Source organism: Artemia franciscana, chromosome 5 (genome assembly GCF_032884065.1).
Source record: "Artemia franciscana chromosome 5, ASM3288406v1, whole genome shotgun sequence".
Taxonomy (NCBI): Eukaryota; Metazoa; Arthropoda; class Branchiopoda; order Anostraca; family Artemiidae; genus Artemia; species Artemia franciscana.
Genome location: NC_088867.1, coordinates 36,177,461 through 36,189,537, shown reverse-complemented (window position 1 = coordinate 36,189,537; position 12,077 = coordinate 36,177,461). Strand labels below are relative to the sequence as shown.

The window sequence follows — 12,077 nt, the reverse complement described above, 5'->3', positions numbered from 1 at the left end:
ACAAAAAAACTAAAAACTAATAAAAAAACTAAAAAATCTAAAAATCTAAATAAACTAAAAAAGAAAAAAAAGAAAAAAGGAAAAAAATAAAGTAGAAAAACAAAACTAAAAAACGAGTGTATATACAGACCGGGACACCGGGATACAAATGACGACCGGGACACAGGGAATATAAATGACGACCGGGACACAGGGACACAACTACAATGGGGACGCCGGGGGGCACAGGGGGATATAAATGACGACCGGGACACAAGGAATATAAATGACGCCCGGGACACTCAAAGAGAAATCACAGACTGGAACACCGGGACACAAATGACGACCGGGACACAGGGAATATAAATGACGACCGGGACACAGGGACATAACTACAAAGGGGACGCCGGGGTGCACAGGGGGATATATAAATGACGATGGCGACTCAGGGAATGGTCGATTAGCAATCACCATCAACAAAGCTCAAGGGCAATCATTAGAATCATGAGGTATAGATCTGAATACGGATTGTTTTCCCATGGACCATTATATGTTGCATGTTCAAGAGTCGGTAAACCTGACAATCTATTTATATGCACAGACAAAGGGACAGCAAAGAATGTTGTATATTCGCAAGTTTTACGTAGTTAAAAACATATATATATATATATATATATATATATATATATATATATATATATATATATATATATATATATATATATATATATATATATATACTAGCTGTTGGGGTGGCGCTTCGCGCCACCCCAACACCTAGTTGGTGGGGCGCTTCGCGCCCCCCCAAGCCCCCCCGCGCGCGTAAGTCGTTACGCGCCATATTAGTTACGCGCCATTGTAGTTGTGTCCCTGTGTCCCACCTGTGAATATAGATAGATTTATATATGTTTCAAACTACGTAAAAATTGCGAATATACAACATTCTTGGCTTTCCCATTGTCTGTCCATATACAAAGCCGTATGTACTAATAATGACGTCATATGCAAACGCTCTTTTTACAAACAAACAAACATGCATACACACAACTCGTTTTTATATAGATAGATAGATAGATAGATACAATACAAATTAACTACGTAAAACTTGTGAATATACAACAGTCTTCGCTGTCCCATTGTCTGTGTTGCAATCTTTTAAATTGAAAAAGCAGATCCGTTGGAATCATGGGAATGCGAGGAATAAGAACAGCCTCACCCTCATAAGGCCCTGTCAAGATTGTGGCCTCTATTAGGTTTTCCATTGTTTTTTTTTTTACGGCAAGTCGCGTGCCATTGCAAAGCTTTGGTGGGTTGATATTTCTTAAAAGTATTATTGGTAATTTTTTTAATGATTGACCTTGAGCTTTGTTAATGGTGATTGCAAATGCTAATCGAATTGGGAATTGCAATCTTTTAAATTGAAAAAGCAGATCCGTTTGAATCATGGGAATGCGAGGAATAAGAACAGCCTCACCCTCAAAAGGCCCTGTCAGGATTGTGGCCTCTATTAGGTTTTCCATTGTTTTTTTTTACGGCAAGTCGAGTGCCATTGCATACCGACTCTTGAACATGCAACATATAATTGTCCATGGGAACATGATTCTAATGATTGCCCTTGAGCTTTGTTGATGGTGATTGCTAATCGAACATTGCATGTGTCCCCGTCGTCATTTATATATCCCCCCTGTGCCCCCGGCGTCACCGTTGTAGTTGTGTCCCTGCGTCCCGGTCGTCATTTATATTCCCTGTGTCCCGGTCGTCATCCCGGTATACATTCGTTTTTGAATTGGTATATGATGAAATAAATTTTTAATTTTTTCCCTTTTTTTCTTTTTAGTTTTTTTTATTGGTTTTTACCTTTTTTTAGGTTTTTTAGTTTTTTTCTTTTTTCTTTTTAGTTTTTTTTGAAGTTTTTATCTTTTTAGTTTTTTTTATTTTTATTCATATTTTTTTAGTTTTCTTTTTCTCCTTTATTTTTCAGTTTTTTTCCTTTTTTTAGTTTTTTTTCTTTTTTAGTTATTTTAGTTTTTACCTTTTTTAGTTCTTTTTAGTTTTTTAGCTTTTTTCAGTTTTTTTTATTAGTTTTTAGTTTATTTTATGGTTTTTCCTTTTTTAGTTTTTTTTAGTTTTTTACTTTTTTTCTTTTTAGTTTTTTTATTGGTTTTTGCCTTTTTTTTAGCTTTTTTATTTTTTTTTTTCGTTTTTTCTTTTTAGTTTTTTTTGTAGTTTTTATCTTTTTTATTTTTTTTTATTTTTATTCATATTTTTTAGCTTTCTTTTTATCTTTTATTTTTCAGTTTTTTCCTTTTTATCTTTTATTTTTCAGTTTTTTCCTTTTTTTTCTTTTTTTTTCCTGTGTCCCGGTCGTCATTTGTGTCTCGGTGCTTTGTTGATTGCTTACCGCTTTGGCGCTTAACTCAAAGAATCATTTGGATGTATTACCGCGGAGTGACTTGAACTTGCATCCTCCGAATTCGAAAGAGAACTTCAAATCTAATCTGCTACGGTAACTATTAGTACATATTGTATTATTGAATATGTGATTAACATGGAGTGATAGAGAAAATGAAAAAAAACTTTGTTGAAAATGGAAAAATCTTTACGTGCCAAGCATGCTAAAGCTCCCACAATTTATATTAAACCTCAAAATTTGGTGTATCTGTTTTAAGGTTTTCGGATTACTTTAATCTATTGTCAAAATATATTGAAATATTTGTGCAATTCCCAGTTTTTTTGTTTTTTCTTTTTTTTAGTTTTTTAGCTTTTTATAGTTTTTTTTTAGTTTTTTATCTTTTTTATTTTTGTACGTTTTTTCTTTTTAGGTTTTTTTCTTTTTTTAATCTTTTTAATTTTTATTTTTTTTTTAAGTTTTTTCTTTTTAGTTTTTTTTTTAGTTTTTTACCATTTTTCTTTTTCCGAATTACTTTAATCAATTGTCAAAATATTTTGAAATATTTATGCAATTTCCAGTTTTTACATTCTAGTTTGTTTTCTTTTATATATGTAGAAGATATAATCTGGCGTAACGGACAGACAACTTATTTTTATATATATAGATATATATATATATATATATATATATATATATATATATATATATATATATATATATATATATATATATCTATATTCACAGGTGGGACATAGGGACACAACTTCAATGGCGCGTAACTAATATGGCGCTCAACAAAGACAATGGGACAGCAAAGAATGTTGTATATTCGCAAGTTTTACGTAGTTAAAACCATATATATATATATATATATATATATATATATATATATATATATATATATATATATATATATATATATATATATATATATATATATATATATATATATACTAGCTGTTGGTGTGGCGCTTCGCGCCACCCCAACACCTAGTTGGTGGGGGCGCTTCGCGCCCCCCCCCAAGCCCCCCCGCGCGCGTAAGTCGTTACGCGCCATATTAGTTACGCGCCATTGTAGTTGTGTCCCTATGTCCCACCTGTGAATATAGATATATATATATATATATATATATATATATATATCTATATATATAAAAATAAGTTGTCTGTGGATGGATGTGTGGATGGATGTGTGGATGGATGTGTCAGGTGACGTCACCTGAAAAAACTGGATTAGGTGACGTCAAAACTGAAAAAACTAAAAAAAGGCAAAAACTACAAAAAAAACTAAAAACTAATAAAAAAAAATAAAAAAGCTAAAAAACTAAAAAAACTATAAAGGTAAAAACCAATAAAAAACTAAAAAAAAAACTGAAAAAACTAAAAAAAGGCAAAAACTACAAAAAAAAACTAAAAACTAATAAAAAAAGTAAAAAAGCTAAAAAACTAAAAAAACTAAAAAAACTAAAAAAAGGTAAAAAACTAAAAAAAATAAAAAATAAAAAAAAACTAAAAAAAAGGAAAAAACTGAAAAATAAGCTAAAATAAAGGTAAAAACCAATAAAAAACTAAAAAAAAAAAGGAAAAAACTAATAAATGACGACACTCAAAGAGAAAGCGACCAGGACAAAAAACTAAAAAAAAAGGCAAAAACTACAAAAAAACTAAAAACTAATAAAAAAAATAAAAAAGCTAAAAAACTAAAAAAACTAAAAAAAGGTAAAAAACTAAAAAAACTAAAAACTAAAAAAAAACTAAAAAAGGTAAAAACTAAAAGAACTAAAAAAGAAAAAAATAAATGACGACACTCAAAGAGAAAGCGACCAGGACAAAAGGAATGTTCGATTAGCAATCAACAAAGCACCGGGACACAGGGAGTATAAATGACGACCAGGACACAAGTAAAAAAAAAAATTAACAAAACTAAAAAGAAGGTAAAAACTACAAAAAAACTAAAAAGAAAAAAAAACTAAAAACTAATAAAAAAACTAAAAAATCTAAAAATCTAAATAAACTAAAAAAGAAAAAAAAGGAAAAAAATAAAGGAGAAAAACAAAACTAAAAAACGAATGTATATACAGACCGGTAATATATATATATATATATATATATATATATATATATATATATATATATATATATATATATATATATATATATATATATATATATATATATATCTATATATATAAAAATAAGTTGTCTGTCCGTTACGCCAGATTATATCTTCTACATATATAAAAGAAAACAAACTAGAATGTAAAAACTGGAAATTGCATAAATATTTCAAAATATTTTGACAATTGATTAAAGTAATTTGGAAAAAGAAAAATGGTAAAAAACTAAAAAAAAACTAAAAAGAAAAAACTAAAAAAAAAATCAAAATTAAAAAGATTAAAAAAAGAAAAAAGTAAAAAAGCTAAAAAACTAAAAAAACTAAAAAAACTAAAAAAAGGTAAAAAACTAAAAAAAATAAAAAAAAAACTAAAAAAAAGGAAAAAACTGAAAAATAAGCTAAAATAAAGGTAAAAACCAATAAAAAACTAAAAAGAAAAAAAGGAAAAAACTAAAAAAAATTTTCATCTTAAAAACTAAAAAAGGTAAAAACTAAAAGAACTAAAAAAGAAAAAAATAAATGACGACACTCAAAGAGAAAGCGACCAGGACAAAAGGAATGTTCGATTAGCAATCAACAAAGCACCGGGACACAGGGAGTATAAATGACGACCAGGACAAAAGTAAAAAAAAAAACTAACAAAACTAAAAAGAAGGTAAAAACTACAAAAAAAAAGAAAAAAAAACAAAAAACTAATAAAAAAACTAAAAAATCTAAAAATCTAAATAAACTAAAAAAGAAAAAAAAAGGAAAAAAATAAAGGAGAAAAACAAAACTAAAAAACGAATGTATATAAAGACCGGGACACCGGGATAAAATGACGACCGGGACACAGGGACACAACTACAACGGGGACACCGGGGGAAACAGGGGGATATAAATGACGACCGGGACACCGGGACAGGGAATGGTCGATTAGAAATCACCATCAACAAAGCTCAAGGGCAATCATTAGAATCATGAGGTATAGATCTGAATACAGATTGTTTTCCCATGGACCATTATATGTTGCATGTTCAAGAGTCGGTAAACCTGACAATCTATTTATATGCAAAGACAATGGGACAGCAAAGAATGTTGTATATTCGCAAGTTTTACGTAGTTAAAACCATATATATATATATATATATATCTATATATATAAAAATAAGTTGTCTGTGTGTGGATGTGTGGATGGATGTGTGGATGGATGTGTCAGGTGACGTCACCTGAAAAAACTGGATCAGGTGACGTCAAAACTGAAAAAACTAAAAAAAGGCAAAAACTACAAAAAAAACTAAAAACTAATAAAAAAAATAAAAAAGCTAAAAAACTAAAAAAACTATAAAGGTAAAAACCAATAAAAAACTAAAAAAAAAACTGAAAAAACTAAAAAAAGGCAAAAACTACAAAAAAAACTAAAAACTAATAAAAAAAGTAAAAAAGCTAAAAAACTAAAAAAACTAAAAAAAGGTAAAAAACTAAAAAAAATAAAAAATAAAAAAAACTAAAAAAAAGGAAAAAACTGAAAAATAAGCTAAAATAAAGGTAAAAACCAATAAAAAACTAAAAAAAAAAAGGAAAAAACTAATAAATGACGACACTCAAAGAGAAAAAAAAGGCAAAAACTACAAAAAAAACTAAAAACTAATAAAAAAATATCTATATATATAAAAATAAGTTGTCTGTGGATGGATGGATGGATGTGTCAGGTGACGTCACCTGAAAAAACTGGATCAGGTGACGTCAAAACTGAAAAAACTAAAAAAAGGCAAAAACTACAAAAAAAACTAAAAACTAATAAAAAAAATAAAAAAGCTAAAAAACTAAAAAAAACTATAAAGGTAAAAACCAATAAAAAACTAAAAAAAAAACTGAAAAAACTAAAAAAAGGCAAAAACTACAAAAAAACTAAAAACTAATAAAAAAAGTAAAAAAGCTAAAAAACTAAAAAAACTAAAAAAAGGTAAAAAACTAAAAAAAATAAAAAATAAAAAAAACTAAAAAAAAGGAAAAAACTGAAAAATAAGCTAAAATAAAGGTAAAAACCAATAAAAAACTAAAAAAAAAAGGAAAAAACTAATAAATGACGACACTCAAAGAGAAAAAAAAGGCAAAAACTACAAAAAAAACTAAAAACTAATAAAAAAAATAAAAAAGCTAAAAAACTAAAAAAACTAAAAAAAGGCAAAAACTACAAAAAAAACTAAAAACTAATAAAAAAGCTAAAAAACTAAAAAAACTAAAAAAAAGGCAAAAACTACAAAAAAACTAAAAACTAATAAAAAAAATAAAAAAGCTAAAAAACTAAAAAAAACTAAAAAAACTAAAAAAAGGTAAAAAACTAAAAAAACTAAAAACTAAAAAAAACTAAAAAAGGTAAAAACTAAAAGAACTAAAAAAGAAAAAAATAAATGACGACACTCAAAGAGAAAGCGACCAGGACAAAAGGAATGTTCGATTAGCAATCAACAAAGCACCGGGACACAGGGAGTATAAATGACGACCCGGGGGAAACAGGGGGATATAAATGACGACCGGGACAAAAAAAACTAAAAAGAAAAAAAAACTAAAAACTAATAAAAAAACTAAAAAATCTAAAAATCTAAATAAGCTAAAAAAGAAAAAAAAAGGAAAAAAATAAAGGAGAAAAACAAAACTAAAAAACGAATGTATATACAGACCGGGACACCGGGATACAAATGACGACCGGGACCCGGGACACAGGGAATATAAATGACGACCGGGACACAGGGACACAACTCCGGTACACCGGGATACAAATGACGACCGGGACACAGGGAATATAAATGACGACCGGGACACAGGGACACAACTACAACGGGGACACCGGGGGAAACAGGGGGATATAAATGACGACCGGGACAAAAAAACTAAAAAGAAAAAAAAACTAAAAACTAATAAAAAAACTAAAAATCTAAAAATCTAATAAGCTAAAAAAGAAAAAAAAAGGAAAAAAATAAAGGAGAAAAACAAAACTAAAAAACGAATGTATATACAGACCGGGACACCGGGATACAAATGACGACCGGGACCCGGGACACAGGGAATATAAATGACGACCGGGACACAGGGACACAACTACAACGGGGACACCGGGGGAAACAGGGGGTTGTAAATGACGACCGGGACACCGGACAGGGAATGGTCGATTAGCAATCACCATCAACAAAGCTCAAGGGCAATCATTAGAATCATGAGGTATAGATCTGAATACAGATTGTTTTCCCATGGACCATTATATGTTGCATATTCAAGAGTCGGTAAACCTGACAATCTATTTATATGCAAAGACAATGGGACAGCAAAGAATGTTGTATATTCGCAAGTTTTACGTAGTTAAAACCATATATATATATCTATCTATATTCACAGGTGGGACATAGGGACACAACTACAATGGCGCGTAACTATTATGGCGCGTAACGACTTACGCGCGCGGGGGGGCTTGGGGGGGGGCGCGAAGCGCCCCCACCAACTAGGTGTTGGGGTGGCGCGAAGCGCCACCCCAACAGCTAGTATATATATATATATATATATATATATATATATATATATATATATATATCTATATTCACAGGTGGGACATAGGGACACAACTACAATGGCGCGTAACTATTATGGCGCGTAACGACTTACGCGCGCGGGGGGGCTTGGGGGGGGGCGCGAAGCGCCCCCACCAACTAGGTGTTGGGGTGGCGCGAAGCGCCACCCCAACAGCTAGTATATATATATATATATATATATATATATATATATATATATATATATATATATATATATGTTTTTAACTACGTAAAATTTGCGAATATACAACATTCTTTGCTGTCCCATTGTCTGTGCATATAAATAGATTTTCAGGTTTACCGACTCTTGAACATGCAACATATAATGGTCCATGGGAAAACAATCCGTATTCAGATCTATACCTCATGATTCTAATGATTGCCCTTGAGCTTTGTTGATGGTGATTGCTAATCGACCATTCCCTGAGTCGCCATCGTCATTGATATAACCCCCTGTGCACCCCGGCGTCCCCTTTGTAGTTATGTCCCTGTGTCCCGGTCGTCATTTATATTCCCTGTGTCCCGGTCGTCATTTGTGTCCCGGTGTTCCAGTCTGTGATTTCTCTTTGAGTGCCCCGGGCGTCATTTATATTCCTTGTGTCCCGGTGTCCCGGCCTGTATATACATTCGTTTTTTAGTTTTGTTTTTCTCCTTTATTTTTTTCCTTTTTTCTTTTTTTTCTTTTTTAGTTTATTTAGATTTTTAGATTTTTTAGTTTTTTTATTAGTTTTTAGTTTTTTTGTAGTTTTTACCATTTTTTTAGTTTTTTTAGTTTTTTTTTTTTTACTTATGTCCTGGTCGTCATTTATACTCCCTGTGTCCCGGTCGTCATTTGTGTCTCGGTGCTTTGTTGATTGCTAATTTATATTATATTTATATTTATATTTTTTATATTTATTAATATTTTTTTAGTTTTCTTTTTCTCTTATTTTTCAGTTTTTTCCTTTTTTTAGTTTTTTCTTTTTTAGTTTTTAGTTTTTTTTTTGTTTTTTACCTTTTTTTAGTTTTTTTAGTTTTTTAGCTTTTTTAGTTTTTTCATTAGTTTTTAGTTTTTTTTTTTAGTTTTTGCCTTTTTTAGTTTTTTCAGTTTTTTTTAGTTTTTAGTTTTTTACCTTTTTTTAGTTTTTTTAGTTTTTTAGCTTTTTTAGTTTTTTTTTTCTTTTTAGTTTTTTTTGTAGTTTTTACCTTTTTTAGTTTTTTTCTTCTTTTGTATTAGTGTGAAATAATTCAGACGTCATATGCGGACAAACACGACGTCACTCGACAGACAGACAGACAGACATAACCCACAAACAACTTATTTTTATATATATTTATTCATATTTTTTTAGTTTTCTTTTTCTCTTTTATTTTTCAGTTTTTTCCTTTTTTTTAATTTTTTTATTTTTTAGTTTTTAGTTTTTTTTAGTTTTTTACCTTTTTTTAGTTTTTTAGCTTTTTTAGTTTTTTTATTAGTTTTTATTTTTTTTTGTAGTTTTTGCCTTTTTTTATTTTTTTCAGTTTTTTTTAGTTATTAGATTTTTACCTTTTTTTAGTTTTTTTAGTTTTTTAGCTTTTTTAGTTTTTTTTTCTTTTTAGTTTTTTTTGTAGTTTTTACCTTTTTTAGTTTTTTTCTTCTTTTGTATTAGTGTGAAATAATTCAGACGTCATATGCGGACAAACATGACGTCACCTGATCCACAGATCCACACACAGACAACTTATTTAGTTTTTTTATTAGTTTTTAGTTTTTTTTTAGTTTTTGCCTTTTTTAGTTTTTTCAGTTTTTTTTTAGTTTTTAGTTTTTTACCTTTTTTTAGTTTTTTTTAGTTTTTTAGCTTTTTTAGTTTTTTTTTCTTTTTAGTTTTTTTTTAGTTTTTACCTTTTTTAGTTTTTTTTCTTCTTTTGTATTAGTGTGAAATAATTCAGACGTCATATGCGGACAAACACGACGTCACTCGACAGACAGACAGACAGACATAACCCACAAACAACTTATTTTTATATATATTTATTCATATTTTTTTAGTTTTCTTTTTCTCTTTTATTTTTCAGTTTTTTCCTTTTTTTTAATTTTTTTCTTTTTTAGTTTTTTTTAGTTTTTTACCTTTTTTTAGTTTTTTAGCTTTTTTAGTTTTTTTATTAGTTTTTATTTTTTTTGTAGTTTTTGCCTTTTTTTTATTTTTTTCAGTTTTTTTTAGTTATTAGATTTTTACCTTTTTTTAGTTTTTTTAGTTTTTTAGCTTTTTTAGTTTTTTTTTCTTTTTAGTTTTTTTTTGTAGTTTTTACCTTTTTTAGTTTTTTTCTTCTTTTGTATTAGTGTGAAATAATTCAGACGTCATATGCGGACAAACATGACGTCACCTGATCCACAGATCCACACACAGACAACTTATTTAGTTTTTTTATTAGTTTTTAGTTTTTTTTTTAGTTTTTGCCTTTTTTAGTTTTTTCAGTTTTTTTTAGTTTTTAGTTTTTTACCTTTTTTTAGTTTTTTTTAGTTTTTTAGCTTTTTTAGTTTTTTTTCTTTTTAGTTTTTTTTTTAGTTTTTACCTTTTTTAGTTTTTTTTCTTCTTTTGTATTAGTGTGAAATAATTCAGACGTCATATGCGGACAAACACGACGTCACTCGACAGACAGACAGACAAACATAACCCACAAACAACTTATTTTTATATATATTTATTCATATTTTTTTAGTTTTCTTTTTCTCTTTTATTTTTCAGTTTTTTCCTTTTTTTTTAATTTTTTTCTTTTTAGTTTTTAGTTTTTTTTAGTTTTTTACCTTTTTTTAGTTTTTTTAGTTTTTTAGCTTTTTTAGTTTTTTTATTAGTTTTTATTTTTTTTGTAGTTTTTGCCTTTTTTTATTTTTTTCAGTTTTTTTTTAGTTATTAGATTTTTACCTTTTTTTAATTTTTTTAGTTTTTTAGCTTTTTTAGTTTTTTTTTCTTTTTAGTTTTTTTTGTAGTTTTTACCTTTTTTAGTTTTTTTCTTCTTTTGTATTAGTGTGAAATAATTCAGACGTCATATGCGGACAAACATGACGTCACCTGATCCATCCACAGATCCACACACAGACAACTTATTTATATATATATATATATATATATATATATATATATATATCTATATATATATATATATATATATCTATATTCACAGGTGGGACATAGGGACACAACTACAATGGCGCGTAACTATTATGGCGCGTAACGACTTACGCGCGCGGGGGGGGGCTTGGGGGGGGGGGGGGGGCGCGAAGCGCCCCCACCAACTAGGTGTTGGGGTGGCGCGAAGCGCCACCCCAACAGCTAGTATATATATATATATATATATATATATATATATATATATATATATATATATATATATATATATATATATATATATATATATATATATATATATATATATATATGGTTTTAACTACGTAAAACTTGCGAATATACAACATTCTTTGCTGTCCCATTGTCTTTGCATATAAATTTTTTTTTTTTGTTTATTTTTTTTTAGTTTTTTACCTTTTTTTAGTTTTTTTAGCTTTTTTACTTTTTTTATTAGTTTTTAGTTTTTTTTTGTAGTTTTTGCCTTTTTTTAGTTTTTTCAGTTTTTTTTTTTAGTTTTTTATTGGTTTTTACCTTTATTTTAGCTTATTTTTCAGTTTTTTTTCCTTTTTTTAGTTTTTTTTAGTTTTTAGTTTTTTTAGTTTTTTACCTTTTTTTAGTTTTTTTAGTTTTTTAGCTTTTTTATTTTTTTATTAGTTTTTAGTTTTTTTTGTAGTTTTTGCCTTTTTTTAGTTTTTTTAGTTTTTTAGCTTTTTTATTAGTTTTTAGTTTTTTTTGTAGTTTTTGCCTTTTTTTATTTTTTTCTTTTTAGTTTTTTTGTAGTTTTTACCTTCTTTTTAGTTTTGTTAGTTTTTTTTTTTACTTATGTCCTGGTCGTCATTTATACTCCCTGTGTCCCGGTGCTTTGTTGATTGCTAATCGAACATTCCTTTTGTCCTGGTCGCTTTCTCTTTGAGTGTCGTCATTTATTTTTTTCTTTT

General features: G+C 28.1%; 1 protein-coding gene across 1 annotated transcript in view; it reads right to left on the bottom strand.

Moving 5' to 3' along the window:
* LOC136027345 (uncharacterized) overlaps window positions 1–12,077 on the bottom strand; it is a gene marked incomplete in the record, with an annotated part of 76,230 nt that overhangs the window by 61,839 nt on the left and 2,314 nt on the right.